This window comes from Scyliorhinus torazame, chromosome 10 (genome assembly GCF_047496885.1).
Source record: "Scyliorhinus torazame isolate Kashiwa2021f chromosome 10, sScyTor2.1, whole genome shotgun sequence".
Taxonomy (NCBI): Eukaryota; Metazoa; Chordata; class Chondrichthyes; order Carcharhiniformes; family Scyliorhinidae; genus Scyliorhinus; species Scyliorhinus torazame.
The window spans coordinates 20,573,628-20,600,691 of record NC_092716.1 but is presented as its reverse complement, the minus strand read 5'-3'; the positions used below and the strand labels follow the sequence as shown (position 1 = coordinate 20,600,691).

General features: G+C 47.6%; 1 protein-coding gene across 3 annotated transcripts in view; it reads left to right on the top strand.

The window, feature by feature from the left end:
- The window catches only part of wwox (WW domain containing oxidoreductase), a 1,140,899-nt gene that overhangs the window by 428,288 nt on the left and 685,547 nt on the right, over positions 1-27,064 (top strand). The window lies entirely within an intron of this gene.

The following is a 27,064-nucleotide window of genomic DNA, read 5'->3' as shown; positions in this document are numbered from 1 at the left end:
GAGGCTTGGACTGTAATATTATACTTGAATGTGTGTTACACTCAAAGAGAAGGTTTTGTTTAAAAAAAAAACTGCTTCACATTCTTATTGACTGTTTTACTAAAGTGGTCACCTATTTATGCATTTCGAAAGAAACTTTTGATTTTGAAATAAAATATGCATCATAAATAATAATCGAAGAACTTGATTGGTTAGGTTGCAGTGCCTGCTGGTGTCGGTCAGTGACTGTCAATGCTTTCCATTGGTGGACTTTGGAACTGGTCAGTCTGTTTCCCCAATATTGTTATGGTGCAGAAATAATAAAGAGAGAATGCACAAAATAAACTCACTTTCTTAATGGTTATTAAATAGATAATGCTCTTGTAAACTTAATAAATTGCATTTCAAAAGCATGTCAAACATCAAATTTTCCAATACCACATAAGTTTTAATTTTATTGAAAGTGTTAGGGTGCATTGCATCATTAGGTGCCAAAGGATTTAGCCTGTACCCTATAATTTTCATAATTAAACTTGTTGGTTAAACCCTGCTGTGCAATACATCTCTGAGACTCGTCCAGAAGCATCTTTAGCTCGGAAACAGCTTTCTCCTTCAACCTTGGAATCCCAAGACACCTTCCAGCTGGTGGTTCAGAAGTAATGATTGGTTACTGTGTACCACGTAGTCACTGAGTTTTAAACCTTATGATCCTTCTTCAGTCACAACTAAGAAGTCCTCTCTGGTACATTAGGCATTCTGTTAATGGGTGACCTACTATTTCTACCAATCAATCCTCATATCTCTGGGTCACAGCACACTGACTGTGCACTATATCCACATCTCTAGGTAGACATTATAATTGCCAGCTATTCTTCCAGTGCATTCCCTCCAGCTTTGTGTGCTTATTGATCTCGCTTCTAGTGGGCTGGATCACACCTTTCTTCTTGAGCTTCTATGAACTGCACCATGATGACCTCTTCAGTTTCACTCAACCACTAAATTTGTGCCTGATCTCTGAGTTATGGTAACCACCCTCACCGGAGTGGGGGAGGGGGGGAATCCTCTAAATCCACTTTTACCTTCAGTATTGTGATGTTGATAAAATATCTTTATGATATAAGTGGAGCATGTTAACAAGATGTACTTCGGCGTTTTCAATCTTTATTCAGTCCATAGCAGGACAGGGTAGAAGCTTAGGGGTAGAGTTAACTTAAGTTTATTTTGTACACTTTGGCTGTGAAATGCACCTCCTTTGAACCTGTTTTTTCAGTAGTGAGTGCCACTTGGCCTCCCACAATGGCATCTGCGGTGCTTGCTCACACTTCTAGTGTGAATCATAGAATTTACAGTGCAGAAGGAGGCCATTCAGCCCATCGAGTCTGCAACGGCTCTTGGAAAGAGCACCCTACCCAAGGTCAACACCTCCACCCTATCCCCATAACCCAGTAACCCCACCCAACACTAAGGGCAATTTTGGACAATAAGGTCAATTTATCATGGCCTATCCAACTAACCTGCACATCTTTGGACTGTGGGAGGAAACCGGAGCACGCGGAGGAAACCCACGCACACACGGGGAGGTTGTGCAGACTCCGCACAGACAGTGACCCAAGCCGGAATCAAACCTGGGACCCTGGAGCTGTGAAGCAATTGTGCTATCCACAATGCTGCCGTGCTGCCCATGCCAGAGGTTATTTTGGTTAAGGTGTTGGATTGCGCACAGGGGTCCAATACGAATAATATGCAGAGTTGGCAGACTGCGACAGTGCTGCTGTTTTGTTGCTTTACTCTCGAGCTCAGTGACGGGTCAGGTCAATAAAATGAAATGAAAATCGCTTATTGTCACAAGTCGGCTTCAAATGAAGTTACTGTGAAAAGCCCCTCGTCGCCACATTCCGGCGCCTGTTCGGGGGTTTAGTGAGTTGGCTGCAGAAGTAGCCCCCTTTATCTCAGTGGGCGTCAAGATTGAAATTGAGCATGTCCATTAACTATTTGGATTAAATTTTACCAGGAGGTGACCAGGTACATAGGTGAGGGTGGTGCAGTAGTAGTCTACAGGGACCTCAGTAAGGCTTTTGACAAGGTTTCGCATGGGAGACTGGTCAAGAAGGTAAGAGTCCACGGGGTCCAAGGCAATTTGGCAAATTGGATCCAAAATTGGCTTAGTGGCAGGGGGCAGCGGGTGATGGTTGAAGGTTGTTTTTGTGACCGGAAGCCTGTGTCCAGTGGTGTTCCGCAGGGATTGGTACTGGGTTCCTTGCTGTTTATAGTGTACATTAATGATATGAACCTGAATGTAGGAGGTATGACAAGTAAGTTTGCAGATGACACAAATTGGTGCTGTGGTGAATAGTGAGGAGGAACACCTGAGATTGCAAGCCAATATGGACAGGCTGGTTAGAGGGGCAGAATGGTAGCAAATGGAATTTCACCCCGAAAAGTGTGAGGTGATGTATTTTGGGAGGAGTAACAAGGCAAGGAAATATACAATGAATGGTACGGCCCTGGGAAGTACAGAGGATCAAAGGGACCTTGGTGTGCATGCCCATGGATCCCTGAAGACAGCAGGAGAGATGGATAAGGTAGTTATGAAGGCATATAGAATACGTGTCTTTATCAGCCGGGGCATAGAGTTTAAGAGCAGGGAGGTTATGATTAAGCTGTATTAAATGCTGGTTAGGCCACAGCTGGAGTACTGTGTGCAGTTCTGGTCACTACACTATAGAAAAGAAGTGATTGCACGAGCAAAGGTGCAAAGGAGATGATGTGTTGGGTGTTCTGGATCACATACAGGTCACCAACACTTGAAATAGTGCAACACTATTTTATTGAATCATTAACTGTTTAAACATACTCAGACTGTGGGTGAATACGATACTAGCTTTAACTAAAGACCTTTGCCTTGTCCTAACCAGTTGATGCACTCAGCACATGGTGAATGTCTGTGTTGCAGGCTGTGAGCTCTGTCCTCCTAGCTAGCTGCAACTCGAATGAGCAGGAACTATGATGCCCCTTGTCTTTATAGTGCGTGTGCTCTCACTGGTGATTGGCTGCGGTGTTGTGTGTGTTGATTGGTCCCACTGTGTGTCTATCAGTGTGTGTGGGCACCATGACACACTGGTGTATATTATGACATCCCCCTTTTATAAATAATGTACCTGCGTGGCAATAAATAGTGCATGGTGAATGTTCCTGACTACGTGTGTGCAAAACATTTGCAGGACTATGTACATGAGAACTAAGCTATTTAAATGGGAAGGTGCCTGGTGCAGAAAAACAGTGTGTCAAAAGAATAACGAGATGAACACTATATACAAACCACTTGAACGATTAAACGGAAGAACAGAAACAAATCAGAAAGTCCATAAGTCCACAAAGTTCAGAAATTAAGTCTCTAAGGTGGGCGACGAATTCTGGTTGACCGTCTCAAGGGTAGGTCGGGAGCCGCCGGCTGAGGAGCGGGCTGGACTGCATCAGAGTGGGGAGGATGCAGAGTGACCGGAATCTCTGCATAGTCCAGGTCAGGGTCAACAGGAGGGTGTGGCAACGGTGGAGCATCACGTAGCGAGCACGGAACGAGACAAAGGGCACGTCGATTGCGGCGCAGAATGGAGCCATCCGGTAGACGAACCAGGAACGAGCGGGGAGCCACCTGCCGAAGAACCACAGCTGTTACAGACCAGCCACCAACCGGAAGATGGATGCGGACGTTGTCATCTGGAGCCAGAGCAGGGAGATCAGCTGCACGGGAGTCAAGAGCCGCCTTGTGCTGTACACGAGACAGTTGCATCCGTTGAAGGACCAGAACGTGGTCGAGGTCTGGGACATGAATGGACGGCACCGTCGTCCTCAGAGTGCGACCCATGAGCAGCTGGGCTGGCGACAGGCCAGTGGACAGTGGGGCCGAGCGATAGGCCAGCAGGGCGAGGTAGAAATCGGACCCAGCATCAGCAGCCTTGCAGAGGAGCCGTTTGACTATGTGGACACCCTTCTCCACTTTGCCATTGGATTGCGGGTACAGGGGACTGGATGTCACATGCACAAAGTTGTACCTTCTGGTAAAGTTGTACCATTCCTGGCTTGCGAAGCAGGGGCCATTGTCCGACATCACAGTGAGTGGGCTGCCGTGTCGAGCAAAGGTGTCCTTACAGGCACGGATGACTGCAGACGATGTGATGTCGTGCAAACATACCACCTCCGGGTGGTTTGAAAAGTAGTCTACAATCAGGACATAGTCCCTGCCCAGCGCATGGAACAGGTCGATGCCCACCTTGGTCCAAGGGAACGTGACCAACTCATGGGGCTGTAGGGTCTCACGTGGTTGGGCTGGCTGGAAGCGCTGACAAGTGGGGCAGTTGAGCACTGTGTTGGCGATGTCGTCATTGATGCCGGGCCAGTACACTGCCTCTCGGGCCCGTGACGGCGGCACTTTTCCACGCCAAGATGGCCCTCGTGTAGCTGTTCCAAGACGGGCTGGCGCATGCTATGCAGGATGACAGTGCGGTCCAGTTTCAGGAGAACACCACCTGCTACCGCCAGATCATCTCTGACGTTATAGAACTGTGGGCATTGGCCCTTGAGCCACCCGTTTGTTAGGTGGCGCATGACACGTTGTAGCAAAGGGTCCGCTGCCGTCTCGCGGCGAATTTGGACGAGGCGTTATCCGTGGCAGGTAGATTGGAGGCCACATGGGCATCAACCTGGCAGATGAATCCCGCTGGGTCACATGGAGTGTTGACAGCCCCGGAGAGAGCATCGGCAATGATGAGGTCTTTGCCTGGGGTGTATCCCAGCTGGAAGTCGTATTGTCGGAGCTTGAGCAGAATACGCTGGAGGCGAGGCGTCATGTCGTTCAAGTCTTTCTGTTTTTTATTGACCAGCGGGCGATGGTCGGTCTCGACGGTGAATTGAGGAAGGCCGCACACATAATTGTGAAACTTGACTTCACCGGTCAAAGGGCCCAGGCACGCCTTTTCAATCTGCGCGTAGCGCTGTTCCGTGGGGGTCATGGCGCGTGACGCATATGCAACGGGGGCCCATGATGAGGCCACATCGCGTTGCAGGAGCACTGCCCCAATGCCGGATTGGCTGGCATCGGTCGAAATCTTTGTCTCTTTCGCTGGATCAAGGAAGGCTAAGACGGGGGCCGTGGTGAGTTTGGTTTTGAGTTCTCTCCATTCGCGCTCGTGGGCAGGAAGCCATTGGAAGTCTGTCATCTTCCTCACCAGGTTCCTGAGAGCCGTGGTATGAGAGGCGAGGTTAGGGCTGAACTTCCCTAAAAAGTTGACGATGTCCAAAAATCGGAGGACCGCCTTCTTGTCCTCTGGCGTTTTCATGGCTGTGATAGCAGCCACCTTTTCCGCATCCGGCCGCACACCCAACTGGGAGATGTGGTCCCCTAGGAACTTGAGTTCCGTCTGACCAAACGAGCATTTGGCTCTGTTGAGGCGTAGGCCCTGCTCATGTATGCGTTTGAACACGTGCTGGAGGTGACTGCCATGCTCCTGCGGGGTGGTGGACCAAATGATTATGTCGTCGACATAGACGTGAACCCCTTCAATGCCTTCCATCATTTGTTCCATGATCCTGTGGAACACGTCTGAAGCCGATATGATCCAAAACGGCATCCTGTTGTAACAATATCTGTCAAAGGGGGTATTAAAGGTACAGAGTTTCCTGCTGGATTTGTCGAGCTGGATTTGCCAGAATCCTTTCGAGGCATCGCGTTTGGTGAAGAGCTTGGCGCAAGCCATCTCCCATGTGATCTATTCGCGCTTAGGAATTGGATAATGCTCCCTCATGATATTGCGCTTCAGATCCTTGGGATCAATGCAGATTCTCAGCTTGCCGGAAGGCTTTTTAACACACACCATGGAACTGACCCAGTTGGTTGGTTCCGTAACTCTGGAGATCACTCCTTGGTCCTGGAGGTCCTGCAGCTGCTGCTTGAGGCGGCCCTTGAGGGGTGCTGGGACTCTGCGAGGGGCATGCACCACAGGCGTGGCATTCTGTTTGAGTAGGATCTTGTACGTATATGGGAGCGTGCCCATGCCTTCGAAGACGTCGCGGTGCTGGTCGATGATGGCGTTGAGTTGCGCCCTGAAGTCAGCGTCCTGGAAGGCAGACGTGTCATCAGGAGAGAGAGAGTGAACTCTCTGAACGAGGTTCCATGCCTGCGCGCCATGCAGCGAGTCCTTCGAGGAGCCCACGATCTCGAAAGGAAGGATGGCTTTGCGTGACCTGTGCGTCACTTCAAGTTAGCACGAGCCGCTAACAGGAATGACGTTGCCATTATAATCCAATAGCTGGCAGGCTGATGGAAGGATGGTTGGTTTGACACGAAGGCTTTGGAAATCAGACCACGCCATGAGATTGGCGGAGGCACCAGTGTCCAGGCGGAATCGTATTTGGGACCGGTTGACCGTCAGGGTGGCATACCACTCATCGTCTGGATCAATGTCTGGTCGATATATATAATTACAAGTCCCATATACGTACAAGTCCATAGATGTGCAGGTTAGGTGGATTGGCCATGATAAATTGCCCTTAGTGTCTAAAATTGCCCTTAGTGTTGGGTGGAGGTGTTGACCTTGGGTAGGGTGCTCTTTCCAAGAGCTGGTGCAGACTCGATGGGCCGAATGGCCTCCTTCTGCCCTGTAAATTCAATGATAATGCTGTATACCGACAGCGGCTGGTGTCTCTGCTTCGGGGACAGCCTGTTTTTTGTCATGACACCGACTCGAAAAGGCGTCTTTGGGTCCTCGGTGTCACTGCTGTGTGGGAGGTCCGCATCGGATTCAGTGACCATGGGTTGAGTTGCCCGAACATTCCTGTGAAGCTGGCTGAAGCGATATGAATTGGCAGGCTGAGCTGCTCGACAGAAGGCAGCATAGTGGCCAAGTCTGCCTGTCGAGATTTTGCGGGGCATTGCCGCTTTAAATGGGTGGAGCCACAGTTGCCGCACGTCGTGACGTCAGCACGTTCGCTGCGCCACCGCGCATGCGCGGTGCGATCATGCGTGGTGCGTGCCTGCGCATTACGTTCCTCAACGTCGCCGTCCCCTCGTTTGGTGCGTACAAGCACGGGAGTCCGCGAAATGCGCGCGAAATGGCCGCCCTCATCCAGGCTGAGGCCCTGGAGGCGCTCAATCACTTGGACCCGTGGGGACCTTGCCGCTCCGTTTCAGCCGCTTGTATATGGGAATACCGACTCGTGGTGTTTTCATGTAAGACACAGGTCTCGATGGCGGTCGCTAGGGTGAGTTGCTTTACTTTGAGGAGCTGCTGACGTAGGGGGTCTGACTGAAAACCGAAAACGATCTGATCGCGTATCATGGAGTCGGAGGTGGGCCCGTAGCTGCAAGACTGCGCAAGGATGCGGAGGTGCATGAGAAAGGATTGGAAAGGTTCATCCTTACCCTGCAAACGCTGCTGGAACACGTAGCGTTCAAAACTTTCATTCACCTCTACGCTGCAGTGAGTTTCAAACTTGAGGAGGACCGTCTTGAACTTTGTTTTATCTTCATCATCCGCAAAGGTGAGAGTGTTGAAAATGTGGATGGCATGGTGCCCGGCCGTGGAGAGGAGAAGAGCAATCTTTCTGATATCCGAGGCGCCCTCCCTGTCTGTGGCTTAGAGGAAGAGCTGGAAGCGCTGTTTGAAAATCTTCCAGTTGGCCACGAGGTTGCCGGCGATGCGGACCGGCGGCGGCGGGCTGATGTTGTCCATGTTGCCGGATGACGGAATGCTGGCGGAAGGCAGATCACTTGCAGGTAGGTCTAAGAAGTGCTGATATCCCACCACGCCTGGTATCACGATGTGTTGGGTGTTCTGGATCACATACAGGTCACCAACACTTGAAATAGTGCAGCACTATTTTATTGAATCATTAACTGTTTAAACATACTCAGACTGTGGGTTAATACGATACCAGCTTTAACCAAAGACCTTTGCCTTGTCCTAACCAGTTGATGCACATGGTGAATGTCTGTGTTACAGGCTATGAGCTCTGTGCTCCAAGCTGGCTGCAACTCGAATGAGCGGGAACTCTGATGCCCCCTGTCTTTATAGTGCGTGTGCTCTCACTGGTGATTGGCTGCGATGTTGTGTGTGTTGAATGGTCCCACTGTGTGTCCATCAGTGTGTGTCTGCACCATGATATACTAGTGCATATTATGACAGGAGATTTACCCGGACGTTGCCTGGGCTGGATCGTTTCAGCTATCAAGAGAGACTGGATAGGCTGGGGTTGTTTTCCTTGGAGCAGAGAAGGTCGAGGGGGAACTTGATTGAGGTGTATAAAATTATGAGTGGCAGAGAGAGGGTGGGTATGAAGGAACGTTTCCCCTTAGTGGAGGTGTTAATAACCAGGGGGTAAAGATTTAAAGTAGGGGCAGGAGGTTTATAGGAAATGTGAGGAAAAGCCTTTTCACCCAGAGGGTGGTGGGAATCTGGAACTCACTGCCTGAAAGGGTGGTAAAGGTGGGAATCCTCACAACATTTAGGAAGCTTTTAGATGAGTACTTGAAATGTCACAGCACACAAGGCTGTGGGCCAAGTGCTGGAAAATAGGGGGCGGGATTCTCTCACCCCGGGGCCGGGCCGGAGAATCGCCCGGACCGGCGCGAATCGCGCCACGCCGCCCCAACGTCGATTCTCCGGAGAATCGGCATCATTGGGGCCGTGCGGCGCCGGTCAGGGGCCGCTCTACGGGGCCCCCCCCGGCAATTCTCTACCGGGGATGGGCCGAGCGGCCACGTTAAAAAAACCGAGTCCCGCCGGCGCCATCCACACCTGCTCTGACCCGACGGGACCTTAGCGTGAATGCATCTGGGGGCGGCCTGGTTTGGGGGGGGGGCTCTGCTGTGGCCTGATCCTCGATCGGGGCCTACCGATCGGTGGGCCGGCCTCTCTGGCTGGGGGCCTTTTTTGTTCCGCGCCGGCCCCTGTAGCCCTACGCCATGGTGCGTCGGGGCCGGTGCGGAGAAGGGAGCCACTGCGCATGCACGCATTGACGCCGATCCCACTGTGCATGCACGCATTGACGCCGATCCCACTGTGCATGCACGCATTGACGCCGATCCCACTGCGCGTGCGCGCATTGACGCCGGCCCCACTGTGCATGCGCGCATTGACGCCGATCCCACTGCGCATGCACGCATTGACGCCGATCCCACTGCGCGTGCGCGCATTGACGCCGATCCCACTGCGCATGCACGCATTGACGCCGATCCCACTGCCCATGCACGCATTGACGCCGAACCCACTGCCCATGCACGCATTGACGCCGATCCCACTGTGCATGCACGCATTGACGCCGATCCCACTGTGCATGCACGCATTGACGCCGATCCCACTGCGCGTGCGCGCATTGACGCCGATCCCACTGCGCGTGCGCGCATTGACGCCGATCCCACTGCCCATGCACGCATTGACGCCGATCCCACTGCGCATGCGCGTATTGACGCCGGCCCCACTGTGCATGCACGCATTGACGCCGATCCCACTGTGCATGCGCGCATTGACGCCGATCCCACTGTGCATGCACGCATTGACGCCGATCCCACTGCGCATGCGCGCATTGACGCCGGCCCCACTGTGCATGCACGCATTGACGCCGATCCCACTGCGCATGCACGCATTGACGCCGATCCCACTGCACATGCACGCATTGACGCCGATCCCACTGCGCATGCACGCATTGACGCCGGCCCCACTGTGCATGCATGCATTGACGCCGATCCTACTGTGCATGCGCGCATTGACGCCGATCCCACTGCGCATGCGCGCATTGACACCGGCCCCACTGTGCATGCACGCATTGACGCCGGCCCCACTGCGCATGCGCGCATTGACGCCGGCCCCACTGCGCATGCGCGCATTGACGCCGGCCCCACTGCGCATGCGCGCATTGACGCCGGCCCCACTGTGCATGCACGCATTGACGCCGATCCCACTGCGCATGCGCGCATTGGCGCCAGCCCCACTGCGCATGCACAGACCCGCGGCGCCCATCTGATGCCGGGGATCGGCAGCTGGAGCAGCGTGGGTTGCTCCAGTGCTGTGCTGGCCCCCTGTAGGGGGTCAGAATTGCTGCTCCTGAGGCCATGTTGACGCCGTCGACACTTAGCCTCAGGATCAGAGAATCCCGCCCAGGATTAGAGTAGATAGGTGTTTGATGCCCGCTGTGTCATGATGGACCGAAGTGCCTCTGTCCGTGCTGCAAAAACGCTATGACCCTTGAATAAGATTGAATACATTAAATACGCGCTGAATATTTCTTAAGTTATAGAAAATGCCTCATTATTCATAAACTGTCATCAACTTCAAGTGGCAGGCCTGCCCGTCTTAAAGGAGAAGTTCATATTCCGGGGAGGTCACTGGAAATCGTATAGTCCTGATCCCGGGACCTCCATTGTGTTCTAACACTGCCCATGCCTTCAGCATGGTCCTTCCACCTCCAGCAATATTATTATTTTTTTAAAATTTCGAGTACCCAATTCATTTTTTCCAATTAAGGGGCAATTTAGCATGTTCAATCCACCTACCCTGCACATCTTTGTGTTGTGGGGGCGAAACCCACGCAAACACGGGGAGAATGTGCAAACTCCACACGGACAGTGACCCAGAGCTGGGATCGAACCTGGGACCTCGGCACCGTGAGACTGCTGTGCTAACCACTGACCCACCGTGCTGCTCTCTCCAGCAATATTGCTGAAAGGAACCCTCATTTATTTTCTGCTGGTTGGTTTCTGCTGGAGGTTGCTCTGATTGTACAAGTGTTGCAGGTTTCGAGAGCTGTTTAAAGTTGCGGAAGTTCATAGGTAAGTGATATGGCGGGTGCGAAAATCCTTTGTCCCGATCTCAATGATCCTGTGGAAAATATGTCAGAGCACACCATTGGAGCACTTAAACAAGATTTCCACTCTAGACTGCTCTGGAGGGGCCCTCAGATAAGTGGGTGTCGCGATTCTTTGGGGTTTGCCACCTGGCGACCAGTTGAAGAGAAAGAAGAAAGCCAGAAGCTAACACGTCCCCATTTCTGGGCTCAGAACGTTATTTTTATTTCTCTCTGCACAGATGCTGCTAGTCCTGCTGAGCTTTTCCAGCACTTTCTGTTTTTATTACAACTCCTTTCTGACTAGGCTGTTCATGATCGAGTCAGCTGACTGCAGTATCAGTAAACACAACCCCGATTCTCCCATTCAGCAAGGGTCCCACCTGTTACCCGCCCTCTGTCACTGACCAATGCGCTGTTGACTCGGTCGCATACTGAACTAAAATGAATATTTCAAACCAAATTTGCAATTTAAAACAGAATTGTGCATGTGACGTGGGCATCGCTGGCTGGGTGTGGCATTTATTGCCCATCCCTGAGGGCATTTAAGAGTCAACCACATTTTGTTTTTTAAATTTAGAGTATCCAATTCATTTTTTTCAATTAAGGGGCGATTTAGTGAATCCACCTACCCTACACATCTGTGGGTTGTGGGAGCGGAACCCACGCAAACACGGGGAGAATGTGCAAACTCCACACGGACAGTGACCCAGAGCCGGGATCGAACCTGGGACGTCGGCGCTGTGAGGAAACCATGCTAACCACTTGCGCCACCGTGCTGCCCTAAGAGTCAATCACATTGCTGTGGATCTGGAGTCACATGGAGACCAGACCAGGTGAAGACAGTGGATTACCTTCTCTAACGGACATGAGTGCACCAGATGTGTTTTTAACGACAATCGGCAGTGGTTTCAGGATCATAATTGGACTTTTGAGCTTTAAAAATCAGCTTTACAAATCAAATCATTCCATATTGCAAACAAACAACAATTAGCCTTTATAAAACAACTTTATAAAAACATAAGAAATAGGAGCAGTGGACTATATGGCCCCTCCAGTTTGCGCTGCCGATCAGTATAATCATGGCTGGTCTTGTGCCTCAACACCACTTTTTCATCCAATCCTTTAATCTGTGCAACGTTGAATATGCTAATGATGGAGCATCCGCTACCTTCTCAGTTCGTGAATTCCGAATATTCACAATCCTCCGAGTGAAGAAATGTCTCCTCACCTCAGTCCTTCGTAATCAACCCCTGCAGAAGTTGCTCTCACTTGTCTTCTATTCTAATGATGAGTGCCGATAACCTCACCATTATTCTTGGCGCAAACTCTGGGCCATAAATCTTTCCTTCTAAGTATTGAGGTGTAAGTAAGAAAAAATGATTTAGTATATGGGTTGGGGATAGAGATCTAATTCATACAAGTGTTTTCTGTTAAATAAATCAAAAACATAGAGCTATTTCCAATTATGTCTCCACATATATGTCTGTTCAGATCTCCCTCCCTCCCCACACACCCCCTCCAGCCCATAGCATATGCATATCTGGGGAAAATTATGTGACTGGGTGGTCACAATAGTGATTTATCATACTCTCTGCTGTGCTGTTCCATCTGCTTTATTCATGGACTAGTTGGGGAGGGATGAAAATTGCTATGATAGTTGCACACAGTATAATGTACCCCCCCCCCCCCCCACCACCTCCAATCCAAAATCTGTACTTGTTCTTCAGGATAAGTTGTGCAAAATCATTCTTTGAGATGAACCTCAAACAGTCATAGTGAAAAGATGAGAATGTTTTAAAACTAAGAAGCCAGGCATGAAGCACTGTCTCCTGGTAAGAAACTGACATTTTCAGTGTAAATATGTATGCAAGTACGCTACAAGGTCGGAATCATGAACATTTAGGTAGTAGTGCAGTGTTGTGCTAAATTACTTTAAATTGTGTAGCTGGGACAAGTTAGTTTCCATATGTAACTGCAACGTGCCTATCTGCACCACTGTGACCGCAATTACAGTTTTCTTCCAAGGCTCAGGCCAGCTGGTTCAAAGGTGAGAGATTGATTTTGGCTTTGTACGGAATAAAGATTGATTAAATCAGAATGGCATGACCTTTATTGATTTGTTGTTTGACAATCAGTACAGCTTGCCAAGAACCACTTGAGGTTACTGTAGCATGAGAAGAAAAAATGCAATTAAATACTGCTTTGATGAAAATCAAGCCCGAGAAGTTCAAGCATTGCAATAGAAATATCTCCTGTAGATTAGCTCTGAAAATAATTTTTTAACTGATGTATGACTATTAAGGAAAGTACGTTTCAGAATAAATATTAAAAAGCTAAAGGACTGAGCACAAAACTGCCATGGGTTACATTGGGTCAAGGAGCCAATGATTGATGAGCAATTTCAAGTTCCAACTTACAAATCCTAGGCATTTTACCGAAAATACATTCGGGTTTAAATTATATACTGTACTGGAAAACAGTTTCTGCAATTCTAATATTTCAAAGTCCATTTTCTCAATTTTATTTTGCGTATGTGTGTGATCATTCAGGATCATATAATTGCACTCACTCATCCAATTTTTACCTGAAAATAATCTTTCTTCATAAATTGAACAGAAAAAAATTAAAATAACGAGTTTGCTGCATTAGTTTCCTATATTTTCATATTTAAAGGAACAGAAACTTTGGGCACCTCTGAACTATTGAAAAAGCCTGGGGAGGTTTTGATAGTCGATTGAAGTACGATTGCAGGATATTTTAAATATGTAGGCACTGTTGATTCCTGTTAGCCAAAATAGTTGATCCTTTCTTGGTGCATGTTCATGCATTCTTTTGTTTTATAATTTTACCAATATCCTGCTTGCATAAGTCCTGATCAAAGCAGAAAGTTGGAATTTTCAACTTGATGTTCATCGAGCCTGACCGTATAATTGTCCACACTGATATTTGTACCTTTTAAAAGGTGAGGCATTCAGCTGGGCAGCATGGTAGCACAGTCATTAACACTGTTGCTTCACGGAGCCCGGGTTCAATTCCCGGCTTGGGTCACTGTCAGTGCGGAGTCTGCACATTCTTCCCGTGTCTGCGTGGGTTTCCTCCAGGTGCTCCGGTTTCCTCCCACAAGCCCCGAAAGATGTACTTGTCCGCTGAACTGGACATTCTGACTTCTTCCTCAGTGTCACCGAACAGGCGCCAGAGTATGGCGATGAGGGGATTTTCGCAGTGACTTCATTGCAGTGTTAATGTAAGCCTACTTGTGACAATAATAAAGATTATTATTATTTTGCTGCTGACTTGATAATCCAGTTCAGTTTGTTACAAAGTTTACATAATCACTGACTATCTGTTTCGAATGGATTCTAGAAAAATATAATGCAATTGAATGATGGTTGGGATCCGGGGGCATCTGAAAATTCCATGCCATCCATCTTCCAGAAGTTAACCGAAAAATCGCAAATGTGCTGATGTAACTTTTCATGAGGCTGTGAATGCCAGTGTAGTAACAAAAATAAAGAAACTGGTTCTCTGTCGTAACTTTATGTCAGTGCTGTGATTTGTACCATTTACAGATTTCGATGGCCTGAGGAATATAATATGGAATACTATAAAAGAAATAATTTATACAAAAGCGAAACAAAGTGATTAACCACACAACGTAAAAAGGTCAATTGGCTCTATTCAAAAACAGCACGATACCTCTATAATGTTGTGCGACAACACTACAAATGCAGGTGCACAACCCTGGGTAGATTGAAATGAGTGTTGTGCTCTGTAAACTTTCTATGCTTTTTTAAAAAAAGTCACAGTGAACAGTGCTTGTCATGTTCTTGATTACCTCTCCAGTAATTAAAAGGATGGGAAGGAAATAGTCACATTGAAATGGGGAAGATTGCCTTGGTAATCAAGGATGAATGAGATCCATGTCTTCAGAATTCTCAGGGGTGCAGGGAAAAGTGACTCGTTTGATTTTTGTTTTCAGAAATCTCTCGGGACGACTTAGAGCTTGAACAGTGTACGTAATCAAGTAATGAATTAATTTACTTATTCATTGAACTCTGGTTCCAATGTCAATAGATCCCAGCACTCAATATGGTATTGGGTGTTTTAAATAAAGGTATTGAATGTTGAAGCTGGACAGGAAAATGGCAAGATCTACTTATCTGCTTTGATGGTCTGTCCTTAATGTTCCAAATGTGAGGTTTAGGATATCACGGGCCAGAACTTCCGAGAAATGGCAATCACAGTTGGATTGCCCCTCCGCTCCTATTACGTATACTGCAAAACAGCCGCTCCTTCCTTGCCCAACCATCTGACTTGAGCAGGGTGAAAATAATCATAGAATCATAGAATTTACAGTGCAGAAGGAGGCCATTCGGCCCATCGAATCTGCAACAGCCTTTGGAAAGAACACCCTATCCAAGCCCACACCTCCCACCCTATCCCCGTAACCAGTAACCCCACCCAATCTTTTTGGACACTAAGGGCAATTTAGCATGGCCAATCCACCTAACCTGCACATCTTTGGACTGCGTGAGGAAACCGGAGCACCCGGAGAAAACCCACGCAGACACGGGGAGGAAGTGCAAATTCCGCACAGACAGTGACCCAAGCCGGGAATCGAACCTGGGATCCTGGAGCTGTGAAGCAACTGTGCTAACCACTGTGCTGCCGTGCTGCCCTAAGTATAAGGCTAAGTATAAGGCTAACTTTCGTGCAGTGCAGCTGTCAGTCAGCTGCAGCAGAGTCAGGGATAGGAAGCCACACCCCCTTTTTACAGCACTAACTGCTGTAAAGTAGGTAAGTTTAAAGTTTCAGCCACTTTGAGAAGCCAGAGAGGTGGTGGTGCAGGGTGTCAGGGTTATATTTATCCAAAAGTTAAAAGCGGCTTTAATTGTTCTAAGTTTTCATGGTTCACCATTTTGATATGATAGTCGGAACCATCTGTCGTCACTAATTTCTATCAAGAGTATCGTATGGTTTCCATTGCAGGGTAATTGCCCATTTGAAGTTTCAGCTTTCTGGGGAATCCTTGGGCAGTGTTGCGTGGTGTGGGGGTTCCCCAGTGAATCTTCTGGGTTGTCTCCCTCTTGGGATCAGAGGTTATGGGCCCACATTTCAGTGCTGTGTTTGTAATTTCGAGAAAGATTGCGGGGGTCATGTGACCCGTTCTGAGGCCTGCCTGACAACAGGCCTAGATGACATGGATTTTGAAGATTAAATGGAGGCTGGGTTGTTTTGCTGGAAAGCGTAAGATGTTTACACTTGGCTATAAATGGAGAGAGGGGAATGTGCAATGAGACCTGGGCGTTCTCGTACACCAGTCGTTGAAGATAAGCATGCAGGTGCAGCAGGCGGGGAAGAAGGCCAATGGTATGTTGGCCTTCACAGCGAGAGGATTCGAGTACAGGGTCAAGGATGTCTTGATGCAATTGCACAGGCTCTTGGTGAGGCTACACCTGGAATATTGTGTGCAGTTTTGGTCTCCTTATCGGAGGAAGGATTTTCTTACTATAGAGGGAGTGCAGCAAATGTTTATTAGACTGATTCTTGGGATGGCGGGGCTGATATCGGAGGAGAGATTGAGTCGGTTAGGATTATATTTGCTGGAATTCAGAAGAATGGGGTGGGATCTCCTAGAAACCTACAAACTTCTAACAGGGCTGGACAGGGGGGATGCATGAAGGATATTTCTGATGGCGAGCGAGTCCAGAACCAGGGGTCACAGTCTGATGATATGGGATAGACCATTTAGGACTAAGATGAAGGAAATGTCTTTACCCAGAGAGTGGTGAGCCTGTGGAATCTGCTACCACAGAAGATAGTTGAGGCCAAGACATTGTATGTTTTCTAGAAGGATATAGCTCTTGGGGCAAAAGGGATCACAGGATATGGGGGAAGGCGGGAACAGACTGATGAGTTGGATGATCAGTCATGATCATATTAATGGCAGTCCAAAGGGCCTACTGCTCCAATTTTCCATTTTTCTATGAGACAAAACATTTGTGTTTACCGTGGTTTGAATGACAGTCTTCAAAGGTCCCCAAGAGGTGTTGAGACCATCGGGTTGAGAACAGTTTTGCTTCAAACTTTCCATTTATTTTGAAGGTAAGAGAGAGTTGCAATCTCAAGAATAACAAATCACCATTTCTACCTGGATACAAGGCTCATGTGATTCACCTTGTGTGGACAGGAGCTTTGAGGGGCAATGCATTTCTAAGATGCCCCTAAATTTAAAGGCATACTTTGTCTGCCATGATCTGGGGGGTAGAGGAAAGCTAGATGCCCAAAAGTCTCTATTGTTCACCATGGAGGAATGCAATTCGGAGCTTGCCCTCGATTTGAAAAGACCAAATTTGTGAGATTTTGAGTTGGGGCTGGAAGATTCACCTAGTTCGTGCCCGGGGAAGAATCACCAGGAAAGTCCCTCACTGTGAAAGACAATTCTGGGGTAAAAGGTTATCAGCCTGTGAAAGGAAAAGTAGGAAAGGAACATAAGCAAACCCTTGGAAGCTTAGTAAACTTTGGATTGGATCTGGGGAAAATGAAATCACTACTTAAGGGACAAAGTATCGTAAAAACAGCAAAGTATGCCTGTGAAGTGTTTTTCTTTGCGTTAGAAATAAAGGGGGGAAAGTTTGTTTCTGTAGTTTAAAGTATAAGTTGCCTACAAGTGTTCAGCCTATAGTGCAATCCATCTGTTGGTTACAGTAAACGCTTTAAAACGTGAAATGAAAAATGAAAATGAAAATCGCTTATTGTCACAAGTAGGCTTCAATGAAGTTACTGTGAAAAGCCCCTAGTCGCCACATTCCGGCGCCTGTTCGGGGAGGCTGTTACGGGAATTGAACCGTGATAGTTCACTTTTTTTTTTAAGTTAGTGGTATCTATGGGGATCGTATCACTATTTTCACAACCATGAAAATAATTAATTTAAATTTTAAATAATTTTTTTCTAAAAAATGATTATTACCTAGATGGGACATAATTTATGTCTCAAAAGTGAGATGACATGACAAAAAATAATTTTTGACCTCTGGTTAGTGCCCCATTTCTGGATATCAATTATTCTACTTTATCACATTGGAAAAATAAATACAAAATGTGGAAGAAATATCAACTGATTGGATTGCTGGATCACTTCAGAAAGATTTTAAAAGCCGAACATGTTGGTGTGGGACTGCAGTTATATGAATGTCAGAGTGAGTAAGTGTGGCAAGTTTTCTTTTCTGAAAGACATTAAAGAGCCAGTTGAGGTTTTACAACAATCAGATTGTTTTTCATGGTCATGCTTACTACTGCATCATTTAATGGTTCACAGTGAGAGTGACTGCCCTTGACATCAAGGCAGCATTTGACCGAGAATGGCATCATGGAGCCCGAGCTCAACTGGAGTCGATGGGAATCAGGGGGAAACTCTCCATTAGTTGGAGTCATACCCGGCACAAAGGAAGATGGTCGTGGTGGTTGGAAGTCAATCTTCTCAACTCCAAGACGTCACTGAGGAGTTCCTCAGGGTAGATAGGCCCAACCATTTTCAGCTGCTTCATCAATGACCTCCCTTCCATCATAAGGACAGAAGTGGGGGTGTTTGCGGATGGCAGCATAATATTTAGCACCATTTGTAACTCTTCAGATAATGAAGCAGTCCATGTCCAAATGCAGCAAGATCTGGACAATATCCAGGCTTGGACTAACAAGTGGCAAGTTATATTCGTGCCACACAAGTGTCAGGTAATGACCATCTCCTACAAGAGACGATCTAACCATTGCCTTTTGACATTCAATGGCATTGCCATCGCTGATGGCAATCAGCATCCTGGGGGTTACCATTGATCAGAAACTGAACTGGACTAGCTACATTAATACTGTGGCTATCAATGCAGGTCAAAGACTAGGAATCCTACGGCGAGTAAATCAGCTACTGACCCCCCCCAAAACCTGTCCACCATCTACAGGGCACAAGTCAGGGGTATGATGGAATACGCTCCACCTGCCTGGATGAGTGCAGCTCCAACAACATTCAAGAAACTCAACACCATCCAGGACAAAGCAGCCCGCTTGATTCCTATCCCTTCCACAAACATTCAAACCCTTCATCACCGACAAACAGTGGCAGCCGTGTGTACCATCTACAAGATGCACTGCAGTAACTCACCAAGGTTCCTTCGGCAGCACCTTCGAAACCCACGGCCGTTACCATCGAGAACGACAAGATCAGCAGATACGTGGGAACCCCACCACCTGGAGGTTCCCCTCCAAGTCACTCGCCACCCTGTTTTGGAAATATATCACTGCTCCTTCACTGTTGCTGGGGCAAAGTCCTGGAACTCCCTCCCTAATAGCACAGTGCGTGCACCTACACCTCAAGGACTGCAGTGGTTCAAGAAGACAATTCACCACCATCTTCTGAAGGGCAACTAAGGATGGGCAATAAATGCTGGCCTAACCAGTGACGCCCACATCCCGTAAATGGATTTAAAAATAGAGGTCTCCCTTTGAGAGATGAGGTGAATTTCTTTTCCTTTCAAGGGGTCATTTGTCTGTGGAATTCTCTTGCCCAGAAAGTAGTGCCGGCTCAGTCATTGAATTTATTCAGGCTGAATCCGATAGTTATTTTTATGGGCAAAGGAGTTAGGGGTTATGGGGAGCAAACGAGAAAGTAAAGTTGTGACCACAACTAGATTGGCCATGAATTTATCGAATGACGGCACAGGCTTGAAGAGCCGAGTGGCATATCCTGCTCCAATGTCCTTTGTTCCTCTGTTTTTGTTTTCCTGTCTGGAGTTTGTAAAATATATTCAAGAGTGCAGTTTCTTCAAAGAGACCATACATGGGTCTGCTATGTTGACCTGACCTGAGTGTTTCCCGCATTATTCAAAATGAGTGGCCTTTTAATTGAATTTTAGACTAACGGTCTAGAATTATTGCACAGCATTCTCCCACAGTATTGGCAGTAGAAGACATTTTATGACTGTGTGAATCACACTTTAGAAACTCACTACTCATGAAATTGTAGACAGATTGTGGGGAACGCTTACAGAACGGTGTTAATTTTACAGTGGGCAGGATTTTATTTGGCTTGTCGCGGCCGGATCTTTGGTGACCAGGCCCATTTGATTATATGAGAGACCCTGCATCAATCTCCCAGTGGCGGGAAAACCTCCCGTGATTAAGCTGAAGCGGGGCGGGGGGTGGGGCTAACGCGGGAATCCCGGTCACCGGTGCGAGAATGTCAATTTGACCCATCAATGAGTCAATTGACCCCATTATTCCTGAGCTGACTGCTATTTAGATGAGGCTCTGGGATTAAATATAGGCCACATGGGATACCCATGCCGTCAGAAGGCCACCAATAAAGCTGTTGGCTTTGACAACAGCTTAATGGAGGTAAAAGAGGGTCCCTCATTGTCAGGCACTCTCTGCCCGATAGAGGGATCTGGCATGGGTGGGTAGGGGGGGCGGTTTGGTGGTGGGGGCGTGCAGGGTGGCATCACTGAAAGTCACCACTCAGCCCTTGCCTCCAACCCCCTTCACCCTGCCCTCCCCGGCCGCTTCTAACCCGAGATCCCCATTCCTCTTTAACTCACCTATGGTCTCGGGGCTCCTTTGCAACCTTGGGCCTCGAGTGGGCGTAATGTCACCGCCAATCACCCTTCCCACTGGTGCTGGCAGCACTGACGAGCTGCCAGTCTCTGATTTACCGCAACTCTTGACTGGTGGGATTTCCGTTGTCGGGGGCTCAATCTTGGGGAAGGCCCAACCGTGGCTATTTAACTGCAGAAAGGGCACCTGATTCTATGTGGCCTGCCCCACGGAACCATCGGGGGTTCCCCAACAGTTGGGGTATGTTGCTCTTTCATAACCAGAGTGTGTGTTTTAACCCATAAGGTGGACAAATAATCACACAAGTATTTTAGTACAATCAGAGTTTATTTACTGGACACAAGGTTACTTACTTAAGTAATCACACGTTCATGCACACATGTGGACTATAACTAACACACTTAAACCACCTAACTTAACTTCCAGGTGACTGGCAGATATAGGGTCGATGAGCCCTTATCTGGTTCCTGACTTCTGGCGAGGCTGGAGTTCTTGGAAGTGTCTGTGTTCTGTTGTCGCCTTTCGATGGATGACGTGGGCCTTGAAATTGGCTGATCTTGAAAGCTGTCGTGCTGCAGTCGAAGATCAGTCGAAAGAGACCAGTCGACTGAGAAAGAGTGGCGGCTGCGCAATTCCCTGCTCCTTTTGTGGGCGGTCTCTGCGTCGCTGTCAAACAATTGATCAGGATTCCACCCCCTGATCGGTCACATCCAATCAGGGGCTGCCACATCAATTTTGGGGTGGGCACTCAATGGCCAATCCTGGGGGTGGTCCGAGCAGGGGCTGGTGCCGCTGTATGTGGGAGACGATGTGATGGACAGGATAGTTCTAGTCTTCCTTTAATCGCCTTTTAATGGCCTTTTGCAGGTGTGAGTTTCTGCATAAAGTCTGGGCTGCAGCTTGTATATTTGCAGGCTGGAGCTTGTCTGTGTCCCAGCTTAGCCGAATTTCCCACCACGTTTTGCAGGCGGCCATTTTAGATGGCCACAGGTATCAAGGCTATTAATGCCACCCTGGGCACATAGGCCAAGCACGGCAGTAAATGGTGACAGACAGTAAACTGCAAACATTATTCAACTGGTTATGGAAATCAGTTTAATTAAGTAAAGCAGTGACATATTCTGACATTTCAAAACCATTATAGTACACGTCACACTTTGACTAATTTTACCACCACTCTGGATATTTAAAACTTCTGGCACAATTTATAATTCACAATAAAGGTAGTAAGCTTATTGATGCAAGGTAAATGCAAAATGAAATGTTATCGAATTTCCTGATGTGTGACAAATTTATTTTTGTATCAGATTAAATGCCTGCAGTGTTTTCGACACTGGGGCGGGGGGGTGGGGCGGGGGGGGTGGGGGTGGGGGGGGAGAGAAATTGCAGGTTAGGCAGCGTCCCATTACCAGGAAAAGGTAGAAAATCCAGATTTTTAAAAATACAGATAAAAAATATTTCAGTGGACCAATGAAATAATAAGGGTGAGATCCAGGCGGTCATAAGCCGTCAGGTTACAGAGCCCCAGCAATGAGGCCGATTGGACAATATGTTGCAGGAATTCAGCCCTCATGAAATGGGAGGAGAGAATTGGCTTGAAAGAGAAAAGAGGACATGGTGCAACACAATGATAAAAAAATGGGCCAGTTTAACAAAACGGCCCTGTGCATTTTTACGAGTATAAGGTGGCCGGGATTTTCCAGCCCCCTGCTGGTAGGTTTTCCAGCGGAGGGTGTGGCCCGCCATTGGCCGGCGGCATGAAGTTCACCATCATCACCGCAAAGGCAATTAGGAATGGGCAATAAATGTTGCCCGAGTCAGCGACACCCACATGCCGAGAAAGAATAAAAGGCAATACGAAAGATTCGTAGGGGGCTTGACAGGCTAGGTGCTGGGAGTATGTTTACCCTCATTGGGGAATTTAGAACTGGGGACCACAGTTTCAAATTATGGGGTCTCCCATTTAAGATGGAGGCATGGAATTTTTCTTCTCTCTCGGAGGGTCGTTACTATGCGAAAGTCTCTCCTCAGTGAGCAGTGGAGGTGAAGTAATTGGGTCTATTCAAGACTGAGTTAGACAGATTTTTAATTGACAAGGGAGTTGAGGTTTATGGGGAGATGGCAGGAAAGTGATGTTAAGGCCAAAGTCAGAGCAACCTTGATCTCGTTGAATGGTGGAGCAGGCTCGATGGGCCAAATGGCCAACTTCTGCTGCTAATTCTCATGTTCTTATGCAGGATGATTTATTTTAAAGCAACAACAGGAACCACTAATTTGCTGAGAGACTTGCATTTGGAGTAATGAGTTTCCATTTGAATTTCTTAACAAAGGGTCTTTTGCCATACTACACACCGAACTAGATTGGTCAACACTGAATAGAGTTTGAAAATATTTTGGAAACACTATACAACTGTTGTGCTTTATATTATTCAGTAATTCCTTTGTCAATGGGGCCGCAAGAGGGAAAGCTGCTACATGGGAGGAAATTAGTCAGGTGGAGAAGTCAATGGTGCTTTGACAGTGAAAAGGAAATGGAAACATCTATTATTGTAATTAAAGAACAAATAAGAGCAACAAAATTGTCACATAAAACTTGGTATACAGGGAATAGTTTCAAAGTTTGCAGATGACACAAATCTTGGAAATTTAGTAAACAATGAGGAAGATACAGGAAGTACTCACTTAGGTCACCCAACTTAAACGCCATTTTGTTTCAAAGCCGTTTATTCTTCAGGGCTTGTTTTTCCGATTTATGTCACGATTTCCAATATTATGTCATCATTATGTGCTTTGCGCATCGTCATCGCTGTCCTTCTCAGGGGCACTATCATCACCCTTGGCATGGCCATTGTGCTGGGATCAACATCATGCATGTTGCATGCCGTCATTGCATGTTGCATGCCAGCATCATGCACGCTGTGCAGGTGTCATCGCCGTTGGCATCATCATTGAACGCGTTGTGCATTGTCATCGCGAGTCGTCAGCGTCAACATTGCACGTATTACCACTGTCATCATCATCATCGGTATCACGTGCATTGCGCGTTGTCATTGCCGTCAGTGCCAACATCATGCATTGGCTCATTGCTTAACGTTGAACTGGAGTTGGGGCAATGATGCCATTGTCAAGAAAGTGAGCTGTTTCTCTACGCTCGAGGGGACTTTGATTTTAAAAAACGCTGAAGCAAAGTTCTGAAAAAAGAACATCCAAACGAACCGTGTTTCCTTTTTGGAGGCAAAGGTTTGAAGCATGGGTTGCTCATTTCTTTGAGGAAAGTGCCCATTTTTTGTCTCTGCAAGATGATTTCAATTTTGGAAGACCTGTTGTGTCTGCTATGGGTGAGGATCAGAAGCCACTGAAGTCTGCATGAAAGAGAGGCATCATTGTACAGTGGTAAAATTGCTTTCCTTGTCTCGGGGCTTGTTTGGGTGGGTGAATAAAAGGGTGTGCAGTATTCATCATTCAGGAGGCCGACTCTGCAATCTGCTGATTGATTTTGGAGCTCCCATAACTGTCCTTTCTTCAAGACTACAGCAGATGAGGCTGGGGCACCAGCAGTGTCTTCCAAACACAATGGCAAACAATGCAGAGCAACAGCAATGTTCCCCCAAGCCATCATGCCCAACAACGAGGTGCTAAATCACTCAAAGCCGCTGACACGCTTTCGGGATGTCCCCAAAGCATCCTCAAAAAGCTCAAACATCTCCACCAGCTCAGGTTACCGACCAAAATGGGGGAAGATTCATTTGGGAAAGCGCTGAACACAGAGATTTTGTCGGGAACATGCGTAGGCTCAACCACGTCAGCGGAGAGAGTGTGCAGTGACTCCCCAAGCAACTCAACAAACTGACCCTTCCAAACAATTCCTGCCCACATGTGGCAGAGTCCAGGACTGCCTAAGAGGGACTGGTGAGTGTTATCTGATTCAAATCATACAGAATTTATTTTATGTTTAGTGATTTATTTCATTATTACAATTTATTTCAGCGAGGAATGCACTGTGCTGCACGTGTATGGTACAGTATTTCAACTTACACTGGTGTTTCTGGGCGAGAAATGTCCAAAGGAACCTAACTTTGGCTTTAACATGGATTCCTATGGGAACACATGAGACGTTTATAGTTGCTCACTTAAAGCCATGATTTTCAGCAACGCCACCACCACTTTAAGTGAGAACTTATTATAGTAACAGACTTCAGGAGGACAGACTGGTGAAATGGGCAGATGAAATTTATAAGGAGGTGGAGGTGGAATGAGGCGAGGTAATGTGAAGCAATTGTAACAGTGTGAAAGGGGGCTGAGTGTGTGTGTAGACACAGGAGGACCTGAGCAAATTATTGAAGTTGGCTGGATAAGTTGAAAGGGGTTTGTTTGACAAAACATATGGGATGCTTTATTAATAGAGAAATAGAGTATAAAGGCACGAAAGCTTTGCTAAACTTCTATAAAACATTGGCCAAGTCTCAGCTGGAATTGGGTCAGAATGCACAGAATGGCAGTCAGCAGCGGATTGCTACTACATATAATTCTAAAGTGCATGTCTTGTAAAACCTTCTTGACTCAGGCCGGATGAGATTCAGGCCGGGTGAGATTCAGGCAACGCAGCACTTCCTCGGATTCAGCAGTAAAGTGTAAAAGAAATGGAATCGAGGAGAACACAGCCCCTTTAGCTCCCTGAAGTGGGAAATTACCGGTTGTCACCTCAAATAGAAACCCTCCGTCGACTCCCTCAGGATATACTTAATCTTAGCTAAGTGTAAGAACTCCATTAGATCACATAACCACACCGCGGCAATAGGCGGGACTGAAACTTCCATCCAAACAGCAGACGATTTCGAGCTATTAGCGAGGCAAAGGCCAGAGCATCTGCCTTCACCCCCGTCTGCAGCTCCGATAAATCTGAAACCTCAGAGACAGCCACCAACCCAACCTCAAGAATTTCCGACATAATGCTGACGAAGGAAACCCAAAAGCTCATAAGCTTAGAACAAGACCAGAACATGTGCGTATCGTGCGACAGACTCTGAGAACACAGCTCTCACCTATTATCTACTTCTGAGAAGAAACCACTCATCAGTGCCCTGGTCAAATGTGTCCTATGAACCACTTTAAACTGAAACAGGCTGAGACTAGTGCACAAGGAGGTGGAGTTGATTCTGTGCAGAGCCTTGCTCCACCTCTTCACCCCCGGAAACACCTGACGCTGCTCCTCCTCACATTCACTCTTAACCTCTTCCAGTGGAACCTGCTCCATCGATCTGAGTGACTATAAATGTCCGACATCTTCCCTTCCTCTGCATCTACCACCGAAAGAACCCTACCCATCAACGAGGGCGGAGGCACCATGAGGAAGGAAGAAATCTCCTTGCGTACACAGTTGGATACCAGATAATACTGAAACAGGTTAGCTCTCGAGAGCCGATACTTGCCCACTCAATCTTCAAAATGAGCGAACCTTCCATCTATGAACAAATCTCCAAACTGCTCCAACCCCTCCTCCCTCCACGCCTCAAACAACGAGTCCAAGGCCACCGGAGGAAATTGATGATTCTCACAGATTGAGGCCAACAATGATATAGCACCCAGCTTAAAATGCTGCCAATCCACCTAACTTGCACATCTTTGGACTGTGGAAGGAAACCGGAGCACCCGGAGGAAACCCACGTAGCACCTGGAGCACCCGGAGGAAACCCACGTAGGCACGGGGAGAAAATGCAGACTCCGCACACACAGTGATCCAAGCCGGTAATCGAACCCAGGCCCCTGGCGCTGTGAAGCAACAGTGCTAACCACTGTACTACCATGCCACCCATAAAGAACTCGGAGCAGGAGTAGGCCATATGGCCCCTCAAGCCTGCTCCGCCATGCAATAAGATCATGGCTGATCATTTTGTGGATTCAGCTCCGCTTACCTACCCACTCACCATAACAATTAACTCCTTTACTGTTCATAAATCTATATACCCTTTGCCTTAAAAGCATTCAACGAGGTAGCCTCAACTGCTTCACTGGGCAGGGAATTCCACAGATTCACAACCCTTTGGGTGAAAAGGTTCCCCCTCAACTCAGTCCGAAATCTGCTCCCCTTTATTTTGAGGCTATGCCTCCTAGTTCCAGTTTCACCCGCCAGTGGAAACAACCACTGGCTGTTGGTTTAGCACAGTGGGATAAATAGCTGGCTTGTGATGCAGAACAAGGCAGCAGCACGGGTTCAAGTCCCGTACCAGCCTCCCCGAACAGGCGCCGGAATGTGGCGACTCGGGGCTTTTCACAGTGAGTTCATTGAAGCCTATTTGTGCCAATAAGCGATTCTTCTTCTTATTATTATTAACCCCCGTGCTTTTTTCTATTCCCTTTATAATTTTATATGTTTTGTTTTTGAAAACTCACCACTATTCTTAGAAGTCCCCCTATACCAAAAAGGGCCGACATTCTAAATGGTGATCAGGAATTCTCACTCCCCGACTCCGATACAGGCGTCAGTCGGTGCTATTCAGGTCAAACTATGTTTTCAAGTTATCCCCCGGTATAACCCATACCTTCACCGAAGATTTCATCTACTTACCACTTAGTAGCATCGATCCTGGGTCCCGCATTGCTAAGTAAGTAAAGTAGACTTTGGAATAACCACTATTTCAGGTTA